The 21,186-nt window shown below is 43.6% G+C and overlaps 1 protein-coding gene and 1 long non-coding RNA gene across 7 annotated transcripts in view; one reads left to right on the plus strand and one right to left on the minus strand.

Annotated features, from left to right (window-relative positions):
• Positions 1–2,806: 2,806 nt before the first annotated feature.
• On the minus strand, positions 2,807–11,550 carry LOC133244755 (uncharacterized). Of its 2 annotated transcripts, XR_009735510.1 has the most exons (3): positions 10,338–11,550; positions 9,921–10,014; positions 2,807–7,764 (listed from the first exon to the last, which is right to left on the minus strand). It is a non-coding gene; the product is annotated as an uncharacterized LOC133244755 (long non-coding RNA). The 2 variants fall into 2 exon arrangements; XR_009735509.1 differs by having other exon boundaries at positions 9,921–11,550.
• A 32-nt stretch (positions 11,551–11,582) lies between these two features.
• The window catches only part of SCMH1 (Scm polycomb group protein homolog 1), a 224,371-nt gene continuing 214,767 nt past the window's right edge, over positions 11,583–21,186 (plus strand). For 2 of the 5 annotated variants that reach the window (XM_061412328.1, XM_061412331.1), the window contains exon 1: positions 11,583–11,795. The gene's annotated coding sequence lies outside the window, so the exon portion shown is untranslated. The remainder of the gene's footprint in view (positions 11,796–21,186) is intronic. The other 3 variants (XM_061412333.1, XM_061412332.1, XM_061412324.1) reach the window with 2 other exon arrangements.

Consider the following 21,186-nt stretch of genomic DNA (forward strand, 5'->3'; position numbering starts at 1 on the left):
ACAAAGAGCTGGACATGACTGAGCAACTTTCACTCACTCCAGGTACAAGCAGAACCTCAAATGCAAGAAACAGCATAAAGTTTCCATAAAGGATGGAAAAAAATTACAAGTGGCTTGGTGTTTGATTAAAGTTCAAGAGGCTAGAGAGGAAACACTGAGTGCCTGTTGTTGTGTTAGGCACTGTGATAAAACCCTCACATACTCTGTTTAAGATCATTAACTCACTGTGTAACCTTGAGCAAGTTACTGTACCTCTCTGGGTGTCACTCGTGAAATGAGGTGAACATGAATTCCAAGGTCCTGTCTAATTTCAGCCTCTGACCTTAGCAGAAATGCATTCTAATCTATGGTCTGTCCACCATGTTTACAGAAATATTAGGTTCATCAAGTTTCATGACCCTGCTTCCCCAAGTTACATGCCGAACACTCAAGGGGAAGTTAATTCTATCAGACTTAAAAATGCTTACCAAGTATATAATATGTGTAGGATATAAAATAGATATAGATTAAAATAGCTATCTGGCAGGTGGGCTGTGACAAAGGTCAGTGGAGAGGGTCAAATGATAAGTTGTGGGGAGCTCAGAATTGGGAGAGGTCACAGTCATCATGGAGGGTCAAAGCAAGGCTTTTTGGAAGAGATGGCTTTATTATGGACATAGGATACTCAGAACATCAGAGAAAAGGCTGAGCAGAGACATTCCAGGCAAAGAAATGCAAGAGCCTGACAAAAGCAACCCAAACCTGTACTTTTGCTCTCCCCATCCACCCCTACCAGCTCTCAAGCCCCCTCCACCCCTCTATCCTCTGCTCACCCTACCCAACACACTCTCGAGATTCTTAGCTGACAGTTGAGACTCTCCATAGCTAAGCCTCATTCTCTGTCTCCAGCTTTTTGACTGTGTCTCCCTAATAAGAATCCTTGGCTCTAGCCATATGAAACTACTTGCCATTTCTTCAGTGTGTTCTGTCCCTAGCTTGTTATACCTTCTCCATACAATGCCCCATACCTCTCATACTCTCTCCACCACCTCCAACTTCCCCTACCCATCATTCAAGTCCTCCTTCTCTATGAAACAATCTCTTCCAAACACTGCATTATTTTGATTGCATTTCCCTCTTGGTACTTTAACTTCCTGCCTTGTATTATAATCCTCTTTCTCGTGGGACTGTAAACTCCTCGAGGGTAAGCAGTGTGCCCTGTTGGGGTCTCTCCCAAGAGTCTTGCACAGGGAGTATAACTCGCCAGACAGCCAATAAACCCATGGGTTGTGAGCAACAGAATTGGAGGGAAGGTCTAAACGAACCTGCCTTTGACCATCATTTAAGGAGAACTGGGGCTCTTCTGTCATCCTTTGGTTCTCCAGCATTATTCCCCTACAGTCAAGGCATGTGTTTCAGTGGTAACGAGCCCACTTCTAATCCAACAACGGACTTGTTATCCCATCCTCCCGTTTCCAGAACATTCAGGGCTCCTGGTGAATCAGTCAGAAAATGTCCAACCATACTTCTGATCCCAAACTTAGTGTGTTGCTGTTGCTTAGTCTCTAAGTTGTGTCTGACTCTTTTGCATCCCCACGGGCTGTGTGGCCTGCCAGGCTCCTCTGTGCATGTGATTTCCCAGGCAAGAATGCTGGAGTGGGTTGCCATCTCCTTCTCTAGGGGATCTTCCTGACCCAGGTATCGAACCCACATCGCTTGCACTGCAGGCAGATTCTTTACCACTGAGCCACCTGGGAAGCCTTTTAATGATCTTGCTGCTGCTGCTGCTAAGTTGCTTCAGTCGTGTCCGACTCTGTGCGACCCCATAGATGGCAGCCCACCAGGCTCCTCCATCCCTGGGATTCTCCAGGCAAGAACACTGGAGTAGGTTGCCATTTCCTTCTCCAATGCATGAAAGTGAAAGTTAAAGTGAAGTCGCTCAGTCGTGCCTGACTCCTAGAGACCCCACGGACTGAAGCCTACCAAGGCTCCTCCGTCCATGGGATTTTCCAGGCAAGAGTACTGGAGGCATGAAGCAGAAAAGAAGTCACAGAAGGCCAACAACCAGAAGAAGACGTGAAAGAGAAAAAAATCCAAATCCAGGAGTAAGTTAAGAGCTTGCAGGTTTTTTCAGAGCCTCCTGCCAAAACCGCCATCCCTACTTTCTTTAAGCACCAGAAGCCATTTCTCCTTTTCATTTACCAACTCTCCCTTCTCCAGGGGATCTTCCTGACCCAGAGATCGAACCCAGGTCTCCTGCATTGCAGGGTCACTGTCCACCCAGCAACTTGATAAAACACCGTTCCCTAATTGTCAGTCCTGGAATAATCTTTGCTCCTTCATGCTGTCCTTAATAGAGTGTTCTTCAGCTTTATTCCTTAATGAGATATATAAAACAGCAGACTTGGGATTTTGTAGCACCCCTTCTTTAAAAAAAAATATCACATCCTTACAGATCTGCCTGTCTTCTTCCCTCGCCACTGTCTCTGTATCTCTTGGCTTCTCCCACCTATGACTCTTTCCCAAGGGTCTGGTCATAGCCCAAATCTACTCTACACCTGCCTCCGTTTTTAAACCCTTTACACTTTCCTTTAAACATTTTAAACATTAAACAATTAATGAAATCTATGATGTGCTGTGTTCTGGGATACAAAGTGGAATAAAAGTGAAGTGCTACCTTCAAGAAACTATAGTCTAACTTAAGATACTTTAAGGTGACACATTTCATACAGAGATGATATCAAGTGACAGCACAGGGAGGGAGCTATTAATTCTTCCTGAGACGTGTCAGAGGAGTTTTGATCTGGATCTAAAAAAGAAGTAAGGATTCAAACGATAATATGCACACTTTTAATTTTTCAGCAAACATGTAGGAATATCCTCTTCATGTAACTGCCTCGTTTGAAGCATTAGAGCTACAGGTATAGACAAGTTTCCTGATTTCAAGACATTTTCAGCCTAGAAAAGCAATTTTAAAATGTGCCCTAATAATAGTGATACAATGCATACTGTGCTATTAATAAGTTACAAACTGCCAGGAGAATTCATAGAGAAGTGTTTAAGAGAACACTTCTCGCTAGGTGTAGGAAGCAGAATTTTAAGATGGCCCCTGAAATTCCTGGGAAAAAGTGGAAGCAGTGACAGATTTTATTTTCTTGGGCTCCAAAATCACTACAGATGGTGACTGCAGCCATAAAATTAAAAGACTCTTGCTCCTTGGAAGGAATGCTATGACAAACCTAGATAGTGTATTAAAAAGCAGAGACATCACTTTGCCGACAAAGGTCCATATAGTCAAAGCTATGGTTTTTCCAACAGTCATGTATGGATGTGAGTTGGACCATAAAGAAGGCTGGGTGCCAAAGAATTGATGCTTTAGAATTGTGGTGCTGGACAAAACTCTTGAGAGTCTCTTGGATTGCAAGGAAATCAAACCAGTCAATCCTAAAGGAAATCAACACTGAACATTCATTAGAAGGACTGATGCTGAAGCTGAAGCTCCAATACTTTGGCCACCTGATGCAAAAAGCTGATTCATCAGAAAGATCCTGATGCTGTGAAAGATTAAGGGAAAGGGAGAAGGGAATGGCAGAGGATGAGATGGTTAGATAGCATCACCAACTCAATGGACATGAATTTGAGCCAACTCCACACCATCTGAGCAGGAGACTTCAGTTTTATATTTTACCATAACACCCTCAGTTCAGTTCAGTTGCTCAGTTGTGTCTGACTCTTTGTGACCCCATGAATCACAGCACGCCAGGCCTCCCTGTCCATCAACAGCTCCCAGAGTTCACTCAAACTCATGTCTATCGAGTCGGTGATGCCATCCAGCCATCTCATCCTCTGTCGTCCCCTTTTCCTCCTGCCCCCAATCCCTCCCAGCATCAGAGTCTTTTCCAATGGGTCAACTCTTCGCATGAGGGGGCCAAAGTACTAGAGTTTCAGCTTCAGCATCAGTCCTTCCAAAGAACACCCAGGGCTGATCTCCTTCAGAATGGACTGGTTGGATCTCCTTGCAGTCCAAGGGACTCTCAAGAGTCTTCTCCAACACCACAGTTCAACAGCATCAATTCTTTGGTGCTCAGCTTTCTTCACAGTCCAACTCTCATATCCATACATGACCACTGGAAAAACCATAGCCTTGACTAGACAGACTTTGTTAGCAAAGTGATGTCTCTGCTTTTGAATATGCTATCTAGGTTGGTCATAACTTTCCTTCCAAGGAGTAAGCGTCTTTTAACTTCATGGCTGCAAGCACCATTTGCAGTGATTTTGGAGCCCCCAAAATAAAGTCTGACACTATTTCCACTGTTTCCCTATTTCCCATTAAGTGATGGGAGCAGATGCCATGATCTTCGTTTTCTGAATGTTGAGCTTTAAGCCAACTTTTTCACTCTCCACTTTTACTTTCATCAAGAGGCTTTTTAGTTCCTCTTCACTTTCTGCCATAAGGGTGGTGTCATCTGCGTATCTGAGGTTATTGATATTTCTCCCGGCAATCTTGATTCCAGCTTGTGTTTCTTCCAGCCCAACGTTTCTCATGATGTCCTCTGCATATAAGTTAAATAAGCAGGGTGACAATATACAGCCTTGACGTACTCCTTTTCCTATTTGGAACCAGTCTGTTGTTCCATGTCCAGTTCTAACTGTTGCTTCCTGACCTGCATATAGATTTCTCAAGAGGCAGGTCAGGTGGTCTGGTATTCCCATCCCTTTCAGAATTTTCCACAGTTTATTGTGATCCACACAGTCAAACACATTAGCTATAGGTAAAAGCCAAATACATTTTCAACCAGCGAAAACAGAGAGTCCCTAACCTCATTCATTCATTTCTTATGAAACATTTTTGTCAGTATTACATGTTATGTTTTAATTTTTAACACAAGGGATGCTGTATACCCTCCACCTTGCTTGCAAACAGTTAAAATTCCCTGTGTACTCTTCTCCAAAGGCATGTCCACCCCAACTCCTAGAGATAACCTTTCCCCTGAATTTATTATTTATTGTTTCCATGCATGTCTTTATACTTGTACTGCATGTGGGTCCCTAAATAAAATTGGTGCTGTTTCACTTATTTTTAAGGTTTATACAAGTGGCATACTGCTTATACTTTTTTGTTCAGTGCTGTTTCAAAGACCTTTTCATTTTACTACATGTAGCTCTAGGTCAGGGGTTGGCAAGTTTTTCTATAAATGGCCAAAGAGTAAATACTGCAGGCTTTACATGTCATAAAACCCACTGTGATAACAAAAGTAGCCATAGAAATCCTGTCTGAATTCTGATAAACCTTTATATGCATAGAAGTTTCCCATGTCATGACATATTCTTTTTTCAACCACTTAAAAAGTGTAAAATAATTTAATTTCCATGTACATGGGATTTTGTTGAAAGTATCTTTAATATTAATTTCTCATTTTGACACTAATTTCTTATGTAAATGCTTTTTTCTCTGCAATCACCCTCTGTTTTTCTCATTCTAACTTTATGGAGGCTTTCAACGGCTAAGTCGAAGATCTCTCTTGGTAAATGTCACATTGCACTTGAACATATGTGGATTACTTTTAAATACCTTTTGATATTGATTTCTAACATAATTCCACAGTGATGAGAATTTGTGGTATGACTGCAATACCTTTAGACCATGAAATTTCACATCTTGTTTTATGTTCATGGATATCTTTCAATGTCTCCTAGTTTACAGTCTATTGGAACTTGAATTTGTATCCCGCTGTTGTATAAAAATTGTATAAATATTATGTTTAATCAGTTCACAATCCTTATACTTCTCTACATATTCATTCCAATAATTCTTGAGAGTTTGTTATTGAAATTCCAACTGTAAGTCTTAATTTATCTACTTAAAATAATTATATGGTGAAACTATATGTAACCTTGTTCTATATTTTCCAAGTATCCTATAAATGTGTTATCATACTTCCATAATTAAAAAAAAATAAAATTTGGAAAAAAAGATCTTAGCTCTTGGACCATACACAAATAGGAATTGGGTCAGATTTAGCCCAAGGACCATTGTTTGTCAATCCTGCTCTGGATCATTTATTCTTATTGCTATAGAATATTTTGTTGACTTTATATCCATTTTAAAAAATTAAATAAATATTTACCAGTTCAAGAAATTCAGAAGATACTGTTATAGATCATTTTTTTAATCTACTCTCAAAAAACTTAGTGTGTAAATATGGACAAGACAGGTGGCTCAGATGGTAAAGAATCTGCCTGCAGTGCAGGAGACCCCAAGTTCGATCCCTAGGTCAGGAAGATCCCCTGGAGAAGGAAATGGCTACCCACTTCAGTATTCTTGCCTGGAGAATCCCATGGACAGAGGAGCCAGGTGGGCTACAGCACATGGGGTTGCAAAGAGGGGACATGACTGAGCAACTAGCACTTTCACTTTCAAGTAGACAAGATAAGTCATGTTAACCAATAAGGAGGCAGAAAGTGACCAAGGCCCTAAGAGAGGTTTGCATGCCCTGACCTGAGAGCTACCAGGAGCCAGGCTGCCTGGATTCCCATTCTGGCTTCACCATTTACTAGTTCTGTAACCTTGGACAAGTCACTTTAGCTTCCTGTTCCTCAGTTTTCTCATCTGTAAAATGCAGATCCTAGTAACTCTCACTGCATAGATTTGCTGTGAAAATTAAATTGTCATAAAAGTTAAATAAGATGGTGCACATAAAGCACCCAGAAGAGTTCCTGGTTCTTACTTAGCATTACATAAATGTTGGCTTTTATTATACAAGCTGGAGGGGAAGCTTCCCTGGTGGCTCAGACAGTAAAGAATCCGCCTGCAACGTGGAAGACCTGGATTCAATATCTGGTTGGGAAGATCCCCTGGAAGAGGACATGGCAACCCACTCCAGTATTCCTGCCTGGAGAATCCCCATGGACAGAGGAGCCTAGTGGGGGTTACAGTCTATGGGGTTGCAGAGTCGGACACAACTGAGCGACTAAACACAGCACACACAAGCTAGAGGATCATGTAAGGCTTTTGAAGGCAGCATAGAATCAAAGTTTTAAAAGATGGGTAAGGTTTGGACACACAAAGATGGAGACCAAGGTATTCTAGAAGACAGAACAATATATGGAAAAACCAAGAGAAGCAAAGAACATATGTCGAAAAGGACAGCAAAGGAAAAATGTAGAAAATTTACATGTGAATCAAGGAGTAAATAAAGAAGGAGAGAAATAAATTCAGAAACAGAGTTGTGGCCAGATCATAATGACCCTTGATGTGCTCAGTTGTGTCCAACTTTTGCGACCCCATGGACTGTATCCTGCCAGGCTCCTCTGTCCATAGAATTTCTCAGGCAAGAATTCTGGAGTGGGTTGCCATTCCTCCTCCAGGGGACCTTCGCCACCCAGGGATAGCACCTGCGTTTCTTGTGTCTCCTGCATTGGCAGGGGGATTCTCTATCACTGAGCCACCTGGGAAGCCCAGTGAACCTTGAAGACAGGGCTAAAAAGTGTGGAATTCGTCCTGCAGGCATGATGTTTCCAGGATCTGGCAGTTGCGGAAGGCAAGTAGAGAGAAGAGAGTCAAGAATTAGGTTACATCTCTGATAGTCCAGGGAACAGCACCTTGACTAGGGAAAAGGCAGTGTGCTTTGAAAACTGACTGGATGTGGAGGACAGGGAGGAATTTTAAGAGGTACTACCAGAAAATCCCTGGTGGTCCAGTGGTTAAGACTCAGCACTTCCACGGCTGTTGCCCAGGTACAATCCCCGACTGAGAACTAAGATCCTGCAAGCTGCACAGCATGGCTGGAAAAGGAAAAAAAAAAAAAAAAGATTTAAAAAGAAGCACTACTAAGTTTTAAGATTGGGTGACTGGGAGTATGGTGGTGGCATTGTCTGAAATGGGGAGCACAGACAGAAAGAGAAGGTTTAGGATGGAGAGTCATGATTCTGGTCTTTAACCCATAGAGTTTGAGGACTCCTATGGAATTATCTAATGGAACTGGAGCTAAGAATAAATTGATCTATGAACAGAACTGATAATACACAACTAAATGCTTTGGGTTAATCCTTTTAGCAACTCAACATGATAGGTACTGTATGTGACTGTCCCCATTTTATAGAGGAAGAAAGTGAAACCAAGTAAGTTAAGGCTAAGGCCACAGCTCATCATCAACTACCCCACTTTATTGCCTGTGCAGTTGACCTTTCTAGTACCTCATCTCAGGAGAGTCCCTCAGACCCTTGCTCAGAGGCTATTTGATGCAACTCCAGTAAGCTTAGACTATGCACCTTCTTGGCTTCAGCAAATTAGATTGTCACCCTGTTTATTTAACTTATATGCAGAGTACATCATGAGAAACGCTGGGCTGGAAGAAACACAAGCTGAAATCAAGGTTGCCAGGAGAAATATCAATAACCTCAGACATGCAGATGACACCACCCTTATGGTAGAAAGTGAAGAGGAACTAAAAAGCCTCTTGATGAAAGTGAAAGTGGAGAGTGAAAAAGTTGGCTTAAAGCTCAACATTCAGAAAATGAAGATCATGGCATCTGGTCCCATCACTTCATGGGAAATAGATGGGGAAACAGTGGAAACAGTGTCAGACTTTATTTTTCTGGGCTCCAAAATCACTGCAGATGGTGACTGCAGCCATGAAATTAAAAGACGCTTACTCCTTGGAAGGAAAGTTATGACCAACCTAGATAGCATATTCAAAAGCAGAGACATTACTTTGCCAACAAAGGTCCGTCTGGTCAAGGCTATGGTATTTCCTGTGGTCATGTATGGATGTGAGAGTTGGACTGTGAAGAAGGCTGAGCGCCCAAGAATTGATGCTTTTGAACTGTGGTGTTGGAGAAGACTCTTGAGAGTCCCTTGGACTGCAAGGAGATCCAACCAGTCCATTCTGAAGGAGATCAGCCCTGGAATTTCTTTGGAAGTAATGATGCTAAAGCTGAAACTCCAATACTTTGGCCACCTCATGCGAAGAGTTGACTCAATGGAAAAGAATCTGATGCTGGGAGGGATTGGGGGCAAGAGGAGAAGGGGACGACAGAGGATAAGATGGCTGGATGGCATCACTGACTCGATGGACATGAGTCTCAGTGAACTCCGGGAGTTGGTGATGGACAGGGAGGCCTGGTGTGCTGCTATTCATGGGGTCGCAAAGAATCAGACACGACTGAGCGACTGATCTGATCTGATCTGATAAAAGGGATAGGCATAATGACAGCAGGAGAAGTGGCAACTGAAAACCAGAAACTTTAAGAAACCCCCATGAGAATCCCCAAAGCACAGCATTCTGGAGCCATCCATTAAGGTGAAATAGAGTCCTTAACTCGATAGTCCAAGAGGATTCCTTAATAATAAAGCCTGATTGCTACCAGTGCATGTTTATAATAAATCAAGAAAATACTAAATTTACTTCTGTTTCTTAAATAAGGATGGCTAGGAAGTTTATAATATACCTTTAGAAGATTCTCAATGGATATGGACTCTTTTTTTTTTTTTTTTAATGTTAAGGAACAGAGTCTCAAAACTTTGGGGAACCTCACTTCAAAAATAGCTTTCCTGACAGCAGAGGTTTTGATACAATTGTTTTTCCCCTCACCTGTGAGCCCTCAAAGTATGTGAAGGATACCCTGGGCTGTGTAGCTCTGCGGAACCCTCTGCCAGGATTCTCAGGCTCACTCACACGACCATCGGTAACCTCCTCTTTTCCTCTCATCTGCCTCCCCCACTTCACTGCTTAGAAAGTGGGCAATGAGAAGCAGAAACAGTGTGGTGGGGTCAGAAAGGGCTCTAACGTCCATAGCAAATGTGAGCAGAAGCCTCCCTACACAGCACTCAGTGGAAATGAAGGAATAAAACATTCACTCTGGTGCTTGTCAGGTGGTGAGGGATACCAAATGAAGAATAAAAAGACCAGTCTCATCTGGGCCCTAGCTCTGTTGCTTACCAGCCCCGCACTTCTCCGTTTCTGTCCTTCTGTCTAGCATGCCTATGCCTCGTGAACTCACCCCTCCAGGCTGGGCTGGGATCTTGAAAGCTTTCTGAAATGAAAATCTGATTTAGTCACTCTCCTACTTACAACTTCAATAGCCTCTCAGTGGCTATTGCAGGTATTCCTAAGCCTTTTGGGCTCAGGACCCCTTTCCACTCTAAAAATTATGGAGGAACTTGAAGAGATTTTTCATGTGCTGTTTGTTACTTCTAACAACACTTACCATGTTAGGAATTAACACAGAAATTTCTAAAATTTTGTTAATTCACTTAAAATTACAATAAACCCATCACATGGTAACATAACCACATTTTAATTAAAATTTTCTGTAATTTCTAAAACAAAATATTGATGAGAAAAGTGGTGTCTTACATTTGTAGAAGTTTTTTTAACACCTGGCTTAAAGAAGACAGCTGGATTCTCAAATCTGTTTCCGCATTTAATGTGTTGAAATATCATCTGTCCTGTAGTCTGTGGAAAACTTCACTGTACACTCATGAGAGAATCACAGTGAAAAAAGCAAATCACATTTAGCACTATTATGAAAATAATTTTGAGCTTACTGACCTCTGAAACATCTCAGGGACACCAAGGAGTACCAGACTACACACTATGAAAACCATTGGCCTATAAAATAAATTACATACAAAGACATTAATTGTCATTCTAGATACACAAAGACCTCCTTCAGCACCATATCCACAGTCTCCCATATTCCCGCTCCACCAGTCACACCAACCAGCCATCCCCTATCATGTGTCTTTATGCCCTTACACACATCCATCCCCCTGCCTGAAATAAGCTTCTTCCTTGCAGGCTCTTTCAAGAACGAACTTGAAAGGGTTTGACTCTCAAAGTGCCTCCTCTGACCTATCCTGACAGCTGATGTCTCCCTGCTGGCAGAGCACAGGCTTTGAAGTCAGGTTGGAGGTGAATCTCCACTCAGTCATTTACTGGCTGGGTGACCTCGGACAAGTAGCTTCACCTCCCAGAGCTTCAGTTTCCTCTCTGTTAAACCAGGGATGGTCCAAGTGGACAGGCATTTAACCAGAGGAGTGCAGCAAAAACTGTTTATTGACAGAACGAGCCTGAAAACAGGTACATGGATAGGGCTCAATGCATTAAGTACTTGTTGAATGGATCAACCAGTTAAAGGACGGTGGCATCTTCTATTTACTGAGCATTTACTTACTGGGTGCCCAGCACTGTTTCTTGTGGGCTTCACAAGCATTAACTTATTTTATCTTCACACCAACCGTCTGGATTGAACAATATTCCTTTAGAGGTGAAGGTCCTGCGGTAGAGATTCGAGCTAACTCGCTTAATGTCACCCACCACCGGGTCCACGAGCCCTCTCCACGCCTCAGTTTACCCTCCCTTGAGAGGGGGTGCGCAGGGCCAGTGGAGGTGTGGATCTGGGCCGCGGGCTATAAGGCGGGAGGAGGCCGACAGCGGGCGCTGGCTAGGCCGGGCCGCTTGGGGGCGCCCTACCCGTGCTCACCACCCCCTCGACACACGCCCCCCTACCTCCTCCGGCCCCCGGCTCCGCGCGGGCCCAACCGCCCAGGCGCGCGCCACCCCACGGCGGGAGGCCCGGGGGGCGGGGCCAGGGAGCCCCCGCCCCGCCCCCGCCTCAGCCGCCGCCGCCGCCGCCGCCGCCGCCTCGGTCGAGCCCCCTGCCGCCCGCCAGCCCGCCGGCCGACCGGCCGCCGCCGATCTCCGGAGCCGCCCCCGCCCGCCCCCTCCGCGCGTCCTCTCTAGCTCGCTGCGCAGCGGAAACATGGCGGCGGGCAGGGAGTGAGCCGCCCCGCGCCGTCGCTGCGCCCGCAGGTAAGCGCCTCGGTGGCCGCCTCCGCTCGCCAGGAAAGCCCGCGCCCTGAGGGGCCTGGGCCGCCAGGGGCCGCCCCGGGCGAGAAGGAGGCGCCGGGACCGGCCGGGCCGCTGCCCCCGCCCCTCGGGCCCTACTGTCCGTCTGTGTGTCCTGGCCGGTCAGCCTGTCAGGGGTCCGAGCGCTGCTGTCGCCCGCCTACTCAGCGGTCCGGGAACCCCCGCGGCGTTCTGCATCCGCGGCCGGTCCGGCGGGGCCCAGTATCCGGCCCGCGGCCCTCTCTCAGTAGGGGCACCCCGGGGCTCCGCAAGGGAAAAACTCAAGGACACGGGGACTCTGGAGGGTCAGCATCGCGTGCGGTCCGAGCGGGGGTCGTTCTGTCCAAGCTAGCGGGGCTGGGTCGGCCGGAGAGTGTTGGCTTTGGGCCGAGGGCCAGGAGTCGGAGGAGCTGTCAGTCTGCTCCGACAGGAGAGCTGAGAGATGCCTGTGGATCCTCGCCGGCCGGATCCGGTTCGGGGCGGGCTAGGACCGAGGTCGGCGGGCTTCCTGGCCCAGCCGAGGGTCGGAGGTGCGAAGGGCGGGGAGCTGTCAGCCGCGTCCTCCGGGCTGGCTCCGGCTGCGGGAGCTGCGCCGGGACAACTCACGTGTGCCGCCGGAAACGGGCGGGCAGAGCTTGTTTCCAGCCTCCGACGGGGGCGGGGGACTCTGGGCACTGAGGTGAGCCGGGGGCCGGGAGGGCTTGGACACGTGGGCACGGCTGTGGGCCAGCCCCAGAGGAATGAAAAGGGGTTTCTAGGAGATAGGTGAACCCCAGAACGTCTCCACATTGGAAAGGAATTTAAAAGTCATCTAGGATCCGTTTCTCTCGCCCCGTACCAAAGTAGCTTCGAAAATCCCAAATTCTACCCTAATAATTTGACCAGTCTATTTGAAGATCTTCTCCAGTGACGGGAAACTAATCTCTTCCCTAGGAAACCTATTCGTTCCTGCAAAGCTTTGGTGTTTCGAAATTTTTGTTTGTTTTGGTTGAAAGAAGTAGATGCCTCCAATTCTTCCTACTTCTGTTCCCTTATGGACACCCATTAAGATAGCTGAAGATCATGTCCCCGGAACCTTGTCTTAACTGATTCCACTTGCCTTCAGTTGTTTGTCATAGTCTGCGGTTCTCTCATTCCTTCTCTAAATGAACTCTAGTTTGCCCTTTAATGGAGCGCTTCTTAGTGTAAGCCAGGAGACAAAACCTATTTCTGCAAGAAACTCTTTTGGCTCCAAGGAGAGACCTGCTTAAATATAAGGTACTCTATTCCTTTACGCATTTCGGTACTGCGTTTTGAACTTTAAAAAAAAAAGACATCTAGTACTGTTTGTTTAAACCAACTAAAAGTTCTTATTTTGTGGAAAATTTTGGCTTTTCCCTCATTTTAAAAAATGTCTATAAACACTATCAAATGAGCCTGTGTATATTGAAATGTTGCAGTGCACCATGCAAATAGAAGAGCTTATTATTTTTTATACTGGAAAAGCATTTGAGATCTCATTTGATGCCAGACTGCAATTTAATATTTAGTTGGAGAGGGAAATGCTTTATTATATTGACCTCTTTGCTCTCTTTATAACTACCAACACGAGACCCAAAATTACTATGAAAAAGGACATTTTGTTGTTGTTGTTGCTCACATACCAACCAGCATTTTTTTTTTTTTTTTTACTTTTTCATCACTTAGCCTTGGTTTTTGGGATTATGTTTTTAAACAGGATCTTTACCAACATCCTGAACCCCTGCCTAAGAAAGCCTGCAGGTTAGTAATTTTTTAAACTTAGGAGAGATGTGATGGCCTTATAGATAAAATGTCAAGCTCTTGTATCTGGGACCCTATTTATATTTTAAACAAATTAACATAAACAAGCACATACCAGCAGTCAGAATTGGTTCTTTATCTTTCTTCTTATGTCTTCATTTTTTCAATTGGTTGAAGTTTGCAGCACAGGTCAAGTTTTGATTTCTGGTATGTTTGTGCAAATACTGTTTCCCTTTTATGTAAGTTGGATAAGACTTTGTATAGCACCGTTCTGTACAGAACTGTACAGACTCAGGAAAAGCTCTGATTCCTTCCCTTCAAAGGACTTGGAGTTAATAGTGGGAAATACTAAAAAACTATGAGAAAGAACTGGTGTGACTATCCTACTGAAAATGTAAAGGCAACGTCTTCTAAACTTTATACTTAATGTATCTACTGTATGTCAGGCACTATGCTATGTACTATGTTAACTGGGTAGACAGAGATAAGTAAGATACATTTGCAATCCTTGTGGAAATGGTAAATTAGATGCTAAAATAGGTCATCTCAGAATAAAAAGTGAGAGCTTTGCTGCTTGATACTTGCACCAAGGTGAGGGCACTCAGACTAGCTCAGGACTTGAGGGAAGGCTTGAGGAAGAGATGACACCTGGCCCAAGTCCTAAATGGTAAGTAGAAGTAAGTCAGACAAAGATGAGTAAAAAAAATGTGCTTTACATAGAAAGAATAGTTTGAGGAAAGACATCAGTGTGAGAAAAGGAATAGCTTGCCTGCTGCTGCTGCTGCCAAGTCGCTTCAGTCGTGTCCGACTCTGTGCAACCTCATAGACGGCAGCCCAGGCTCCGCCGTCCCTGGGATTCTCCAGGCAAGAACACTGGAGTGGGATGCCACTGCCTTCTCCAATAGCTTGCCTAGGGAACCACAAGCAGTTTGGTACTGCTAAGAAATAACAATGGCGATACAAGTGGTAAGTTGTGAGACTGGAAATACAATCAGAGTCCATGTCATGGTGAACCTTGTATGCATAAGTATCTTGAAATGAATTCAATGGGTGATTTTTTTAAATCACTGGAAGGTTTTTATAGATATGCTTGAATAATTTTAAAATGTGATTATGGGGATGAAGAGAGGGATGAAGTTGAGAGAATCTGTGAGGCTTTATGATTGGGTGGGTGTGTAGACCAGAGGGCGAGTAGCCCACTGTGATGTTCAGGTTTTTGATTCGGGTGACTGCAGAGATGACGGTGACATTAACTGAGACAGGAAATATTGGATAATGATTTCAGTTTGGGACTTAGAGGTTTTGTGATTTTTTGAGTGAGATCAGTGAGCAAATGTGGTGGAAGTAAAATAGGAAAAAAAACCAGAGGCTGTGGTCAGAAAGTGGAATTCTAGAGTTAAATTGTCTGATGTGAAGCTCTTCTCACTGACAGCTAGGTCTGTGTGTGGATTGCTGAAGTACAGCAAAGGTGAAGGCTGGTGAAGCTGAGTGTGACAGGGAACTGGGAGGCTGTTGTATGGGACGAGTCTTCTGCATCAGTAGTGAAGTGATTCAGGATGCGGAGAAGAGAGATTGTGACCCAGGTGCAGTGAATATAAGGGATTAATCGGGAGGGTGGTAGAAGACAGATGAGGAGGAGGGGTAAGGATTGATACAACCAGATGGTGGAAACCTCAGAGGAGAAGGAATTTATAAATGCAGGAATGGGACAGTAGTGGTTTTTTACTTTTCCTTCCTGGAAGCAGGATTTGGATCTATTCATCTTTATTCTAATCTCATATTAGTCGTGTTGGGTCTGAGAAGTCTGTTCTTAGTCTTGAAAAGCAGGAGAGCAGATACCCTATATCAAATCCTTTCTGCTAATACTTAATGACAAAAAGTCCATTGATGTTTTTTCTGTGGATAGATAGAAAGCAATCAGTAGTGAGGATATGCCCATGGTTTCTGGAAAGTGTATAGTTAAGAACCTAGGCTTTGGTTTAGAAAGAGCAAGATTCACATCTGAGCTGCGTCGCTTACTGGCCTTAAGACTGTAAGCAAATTGTTTAACCTCTGTGACTTTCAGTATCGTTATGTGTAAAAAATAGATTTCTGCTTTGTGGGGTGTCACAAAGATTACCTGAAATAATGTGTGTGTGTGTGTGTATACTGTAATGTGTATACACACACACTAGAAAAGCAGTTGGCACTTCAGAGATGCAAAGTAAATGGTACCTTTCTTCCAACTACCTTCAAGGGATGTAAGCTCCACTGGAAGAAATGAAATTTTTTCATGCTTGACTAAATTAAAAGGCAGTAAATACTCTGAGGGAGGTAAAGCAAAGCGATACAGAAGTTCAGAAGGTAGAGCCATCATTTCTCAACAGTTGGGGACAAGGTTAGGCTTTACACTCAAGGTGAATTTTATTTAGGCCTTGGAGAACACATTGAAATAGATTAAATAATTTAGGTGGAACTATAAAATGGGGTAATTATATCATATGTTTTTAAAACTTAATAGTTGCCAGAGGTTAAGTATTATATTTGTGTAAGTCAGTAGTGAGAGATGTGGCTAGAGAGGTGGGCTGGGGCCATAGTATTAAAGACCTGAAACTCTGAAGCTTGGACTTGATCCTAAATATGCTAGGGAGCCACAGATTGTAGATCCTTCCTCTCTACCTCAGTCTTCTAACTGTAAAATCTGTAGGCATTAATTTAGAAACTTTGAATTTGTGTTTGAAATAAACCAAGTAAGAAATTCACATTTGAAAATAAGTTTAAAAAGATAGCTACTAGGATTTATCTTGTAGTTGTTGCTTAATCTTTGCAATAAAACCTTGTTTGGTAGACAGGCTTAGTGGACTTAAAAACATACAAGATCTCACTGGTAGAAAGTGACTAAAAAAAGGAAGAAGAAAGTGACTAAAGATGTTCTAATTTCAAATTCTTTTTTATATTTCCATACTTATTTAGATTTGAAAAAGAAGTCTGGGTCCTCAGTGTCACTAAATAATACAGCCCAGGGCTGGTCACTTTGCTTCTGTGATCCTCAGTTCCCTCATTTATAAAATGAGGAAAAGTGTAGGTGGAAGGCTTAACTAAAGTTGTGTGTGTATTGCACTTTACATAATGTGAAAAATACATAATAGATACTCAAATGTTACCCACATCTGTAAATGAGGGATTTTAACCAAACCATTGCCAAGGGCTTAGTGCTAACTCCCTAGCCATCAGAGAACTGCTGAAACTAATTATTTTGATAACCTTTGGCCATATAAACCCAGCAAGTCTTATTCTCTGTTATCTTTGTCCTAGTTCCTCCAATCATCTGTTTTTCTTCTGTACTGTTATTCTGGTGCTGACCTGGCTTCCTTTTACTCTCTCCCAATCCTGCTTGTTGCTCCCTTTCAAACCTTTCCACTTGTTCTCTGAAACTCCTATTTCCTGAACTGTCAACCATTTTACGGGATGTTTTATGTGTGTTCTGGCCTTAAATGGGAGCCAGTAGAGTAAGAGTACTTGCTCTCTAGCCCTTCTGAATGGGTGCAGCTCATTCTCCTAGACCACTCTTTGCAAAAGGAAAGAGATAAGGCTGACTGTAATTTTTTGTGTACCACTATTCCACACATTCTGTGAATCAAGGTAAATTGGAAGTGGTGAAACAGGAGATGGAAGGAGTGAACATCTAATCATTTTAGGAATCAGTGAACTAAAGTGGACTGGAATGGGTGAATTTAATTCAGATGGCCATTATATCTACTACTGTGGGCAAGAATACTTTAGAAGAAATAGAGTAACCCTCATAGTCAACAAAAGAGTCTGAAATGCAGTACTTGTTTGCAATCTCAAAAATGACAGAATGATCTCTGTTCATTTCCAAGGCAAACCATTCATTATCACGGTAATCCAAGTCTATGCCCCAACCACTAATGCCGAAGAAGCTGAAGTTGAATGGTTCTATGATGACCTACAAGATTTTCTAGAACTAACATCTAAAAAAGATGTCCTTTTCATCATAGGGGACTGGAATGCAAAAGTAGGAAGTCAAGAGATACCTGAAGTAATAAGAAAGTTTGGCCTTAGAGTACAAAATGAAGCAGGGCAAAGGCTAACAGAGTTTTGCCAAGAGAATGCACTGGTCATAGCAAACACCGTCTTCCAACAACACAAGAGAAGACTGTACACATGGACATCACCAGATAGTCAACACCAAAATTAGATTGATTGTATTCTTTGCAGCCAAAGATGGAGAAGCTCTATACAGTCAGCAAAAACAAAACTGGGAGCTGACTGTGGCTCAGATCATGAACTCCTTATTGCCAAATTCAGACTTATATTGAAGAAAGTAGGGAAAACCACTAGACCATTCAGGTATGCCCTAAATCAAATCCCTTACGACTATACATTGGAAGTGAAAAATAGATTGAAGGGATTAGATCTAATAGAGTGCCTGAAGAACTATGGACAGAGGTTAGTGACATTGTACAGGAGGCAGTGATTAAGACCATCCCTAAGAAAAAGAAATCCAAAAAGGCAAAATGGAGGAGGCCTTACAAATAGCTGAGAAAAGAGAAGTGAAAAGCAAAGGAGAAAAGGAAAGGTTCAGTTCAGTTCAGTTCAGTCGCTCAGTTGTGTCCGACTCCTTGCGACCCCATGAATCACAGCACACCAGGCCTCCCTGTCCATCACTGCCCGGGGTCCAGCCCCGGCTGATCCAGGGAATTCGAAGGGGAGACGGCTTCGGCGAACAGGATACAATGGCTTTATTTAAATATTAATTAGAGATATAAAGAGTAATAGAATGAGGATAGCTCAGCAGGAAAATTCAGTGGAGAAAAGAGGCTGAGTAGCTTGGTTTACGCAGAAAATCAATATAACCTGTGACATCAGGTTAGCTGTGACCATGGAGGCCGCAGGCACCCTCTCGAATAGCGGAAGGTGCTCCGCCTTAGGCACCTTCTCGAGTGGGTCTTAGAAGCCCAGGCAAATAAATGGTCGCAGAGGACCTCCGCGCTCCAGAAAGACTCAGCCAGAATGTGAAAGAAAGAATGACATGGGGAGACCAAGCTTTGGTGAGCAAGGCCTGTAGCTTTATTTTCAACAGGGGCTTTTATACCCTAAGTTGCACATAGAGGATAATAGGGGATATGAAATCATGCAAAGTCAGCAGTCTTTGATCCTTATCCAAACCAGGGTTTCTTTCCCTGCAAATTTATTGGTATACAAATGGTTTAGGTGATTTACATCATCTTCTGGCCAAAAGGCCTATTAACATTTTATGACTCTTGACAAAGGTTTGTCAATCCATAAGACTTATTTTCTCTAAGAGTAATTATTTTAAGGTTTGGCGCCATCCTCCGAAGGTGTTAGATAAAGTTGCATTCCTATAGGGCAGAGGTGCAGTGGGTTTACAACAAAGGAAAGAATTTATTACCTTAAGGGTCTAAAGTTGCTGACACCAAGGCCACTACTTATTTTTCTACATACCAAGTATACTAATTAATACACATTCAAGGATACAAAATAGGAGATGTGGAAACTTGGCAGCAAGCATTGGCTCATCAATGAAATCTTTTGCTAGTTTTATTCTGACAAGTTTCTAACTCTCTGAGAGGCTCTAAGCTATTTGAATATCTTAAGCTTCCCGCGCCTCTCGCGGCTGGGAGACTGTAAACAATTGTATGCATAGCTGTAGGAATCCGGGTAAATTTGTCAGGCGAGTTAGAGAGCTATCTGAGGGGTTTGGATTTAAACACTCCCATTATGCCCAGGAACTTTATTAACTGGAGCTGTAAGTTAACTCTTTTTCAGAGAGAGTGAAATGCTGGTGGGGGAGAGCCCCCGTAAAGTCAGAGGTGAGAGCACAAAGCAGTAAAGTAGGCAGACTCTGGTTTTTGGGGGTAGATGCTCGAGAATATCCAGGGGGACTCCTGAGGCTCGATCCTGCCTTTGTGTATGCTGAGCCTCCTTCCTCATGACCTTTGCCACAGGTGGAGTTCCTCATGCTGGCTCCTGGCACATCACCAACTCCCAGAGTTCACCCAGACTCACGTCCATCGATTCAGTGATGCCATCCAACCATCTCATCCTCTGTCGTCCCCTTCTCCTCCTGTCCCCAATCCCTCCCAGCATCAGAGTCTTTTCCAGTGAGTCAACTCTTCACATGAGGTGGCCAAAGTACTGGAGTTTCAGCTTTAGCATCATTCCTTCCAAAGAAATCCCAGGGCTGATCTCCTTCAGAATGGACTGGTTGGATCTCCTTGCAGTCCAAGGGACTCTCAAGAGTCTTCTCCAACACCACAGTTCAAAAGCATCAATTCTTGGGCGCTCAGCCTTCTTCACAGTCCAACTCTCACATCCATACATGACCACAGGAAATACCATAGCCTTGACTAGACGGACCTTTGTTGGCAAAGTAATGTCTCTGCTTTTGAATATGCTATCTAGGTTGGTCATAACTTTCCTTCCAAGGAGTAAGCGTCTTTTAATTTCATGGCTGCAGTCACCATCTGCAGTGATTTTGGAGCCCAGAAAAAGAAAGTCTGACACTGTTTCCACTGTTTCCCCATCTATTTCCCATGAAGTGATGGGACCGGATGCCATGATCTTCATTTTCTGAATGTTGAGCTTTAAGCCAACTTTTTCACTCTCCACTTTCACTTTCATCAAGAGGCTTTTTAGTTCCTCTTCACTTTCTGCCATAAGGGTGGTGTCATCTGCATATCTGAGGTTACTGATATTTCTCCCAGCAATCTTGATTCCAGCTTGTGTTTCCTCCAGTCCAGAGTTTCTCATGATGTACTCTGCATATAAGTTAAATAAGCAGGGTGACAATATATAGCCTTGACGTACTCCTTTTCCTATTTGGAACCAGTCTGTTGTTCCATGTCCAGTTCTAACTGTTGCTTCCTGACCTGCATACAAATTTCTCAAGAGGCAGGTCAGGTGATCTGGTATTCCCATCTCTTTCAGAAAGGAAAGGTACACCCATTTAAATGCAGAGTTCCAAAGAATAGCAAAGAGAGATAAGAAAGCCTTCCTCAGAGATCAATGCAAAGAAATAGAAGAAAACAATAGAATGGGAAAGACTAGAGAGCTCTTCAAGAAAATTAGAGATAGCAAGGGAACATTTCATGCAAAAATGGGCACAATGCAGGACAGAAATGGTATGGACCTAGCAGAAGCAGAAGATATTAAGAAAAGGTGGCAAGAATACACAGAAGAACTATACAAAAAAGATCTTCCTGACCCAGATAATCACTATGGTGTGATCACTCACCTAGAGCCAGACATCCTGGAATGTGAAGTCAAGTGGGCCCTAGGAAGCATCACTATGAACAAAGCTAGTGGAGGTGATAGAATTCCAGCTGAGTTATTTCAAGTCCTAAAAGATGATGCTATTTAAGTGCTGCGCTCAATATGCCAGCAAATATGGAAAACTCAACAGTGGCCACAGGACTGGAAAAGGCCAGTTTTCATTCCATTCCCAAAGAAAGGCAATGCCAAAGAATGCTCAAACTACCGCACAATTGCACTCACCTCACACGCTAGGAATGCTCAAAATTCTCCAAGTGAGGTTTCAACAGTACATGAACCATGAACTTCAAGATATTCA

The sequence above is a fragment of the Bos javanicus genome, chromosome 3 (assembly GCF_032452875.1).
Source record: "Bos javanicus breed banteng chromosome 3, ARS-OSU_banteng_1.0, whole genome shotgun sequence".
Lineage (NCBI taxonomy): Eukaryota > Metazoa > Chordata > Mammalia > Artiodactyla > Bovidae > Bos > Bos javanicus.